Source organism: Salmo salar, chromosome ssa03 (assembly GCF_905237065.1).
Source record: "Salmo salar chromosome ssa03, Ssal_v3.1, whole genome shotgun sequence".
Taxonomy (NCBI): domain Eukaryota; kingdom Metazoa; phylum Chordata; class Actinopteri; order Salmoniformes; family Salmonidae; genus Salmo; species Salmo salar.
This window is the reverse complement of record NC_059444.1, coordinates 102,480,852-102,482,597: the sequence shown is the minus strand read 5'-3', so window position 1 is coordinate 102,482,597 and position 1,746 is coordinate 102,480,852. Positions and strand designations below refer to the sequence as shown.

Below are 1,746 nucleotides of genomic sequence, written 5' to 3'. Positions count from 1 at the left end.
ACTAGTGGTTTCCTCATTACCAGATATACTACATCCATAACTAGTGGTTTCCTCATTACCAGATATACTACATCCATAACTAGTGGTTTCCTCATTACCAGATATACTACATCCATAACTAGCGGTTTCCTCATTAGCAGGGAGGAGTTTCTACAATCAGATTGTGTGTGCATCGCCCTCAATCATCGATGTTACTACTAATGTGAAAACAATACAAAATATGACTATTCTTGCTCATTTTGTGGGCCTTTAATCATCTGTCTGACTTTGTTGTTCATGCAGGAGAGAGACGTGACTATCGTGGATCCTCTGGGGAGCCTCAACAACCTCTTGATGCTGAAGAGGCAGAGAAGAGTCTCTCCACATTAGAACACCTCAAGAAACACCTGCAGACATCCACAGGGAAGAGAACTCACTGCTGCTCTGACTGTGGGAAGAGATTCACCTCCCCATCAGGCATTAAAATTCATCAGAGAATCCACACAGGAGAGAAACCTTTAGCTGTACTCAATGTGGGAAGAGTTTTACTCAATCAACCAGCCTGATATCACACCAGAGAACTCACACAGGAGAGAAACCTTATAACTGTGCTCAATGTGGGAAGAGTTTTACTAGGTCAACTGGCCTGATATCACACCAGAGAACACACACAGGAGAGAAACCTTATAGCTGTGATGAATGTGGGAAGAGTTTTGTTACATCTAACAGTCTGACTAAACACCAGAGAACACACACAGGAGAGAAACCTTATAGATGTGATGAATGTGGGAAGAGTTATGTTAAATCTAGCAGTCTGACTAAACACCAGAGAACACACACAGGAGAGAAACCTTATAGATGTGATGAATGTGGGAAGAGTTATGTTAAATCTAGCAGTCTGACTAAACACCAGAGAACACACACAGGAGAGACATCTTATAGCTGTGATGAATGTGGGAAGAGTTTTGTTACATCTAACAGTCTGACTAAACACCAGAGAACACACACAGGAGAGAAATCTTATAGATGTGATGAATGTGGGAAGAGTTATGTTACATCTAGCTGTCTGACTAAACACCGGAGAACACACACAGGAGAGAAACCTTATAGCTGTGCTCAATGTGGGAAGAGCTTTAATGAGAAAAGCTGTCTGACTAAACACCAGAGAACACACACAGGAGAGAAGCCTTTTAGCTGTAATCAATGTGGGAAGAGTTTTACTCAGTCAGCCAGCCTGATATCACACCATAGAACACACACAGGAGAGAAACCTTATACCTGTGCTCAATGTGGGAAGAGTTTTACTCAGTCAACCAGCCTGATGTCACACCAGAGAAAACACACACAGGAGAGAAATCTTATAGCTGTGCTCAATGTGGGAAGAGTTTTACTATGTCTAACAAGCGGACTTCACACCATATAACACATACAGGAGAAACCTCAGCTGTGATCAGTGTGACCAGAGATAATCTGATAAAATACCTCAATCAATGAAATAATGTCACAATGTAGAATGTTTTAACATTGTAGTAGGAGTATTTTAATGATGTCATAATGTTGAACCCTAAACGTTTGTCCCCTGTTCTATTGATTTCAGCATGATATGGATATTAGCCTCAGGGGGAAATCCAGGCTCTGAATTGAAAGAGTACTATTTATGTGATTTAACAAAAAATGACTAACAAAAAAAGAGTTGTGTTACACTTACCACGTTGGTGACCCACTTGAATCAAAATGCAACACTTCAAAATGTATCTAGCTGTTTTC

At 40.7% G+C, this 1,746-nt stretch overlaps 1 pseudogene; it reads left to right on the top strand.

Moving 5' to 3' along the window:
• Window positions 1-425: 425 nt before the first annotated feature.
• Window positions 426-1,539, top strand: LOC123741789 (zinc finger protein 2 homolog; annotated as a pseudogene).
• Window positions 1,540-1,746: the final 207 nt, after the last annotated feature.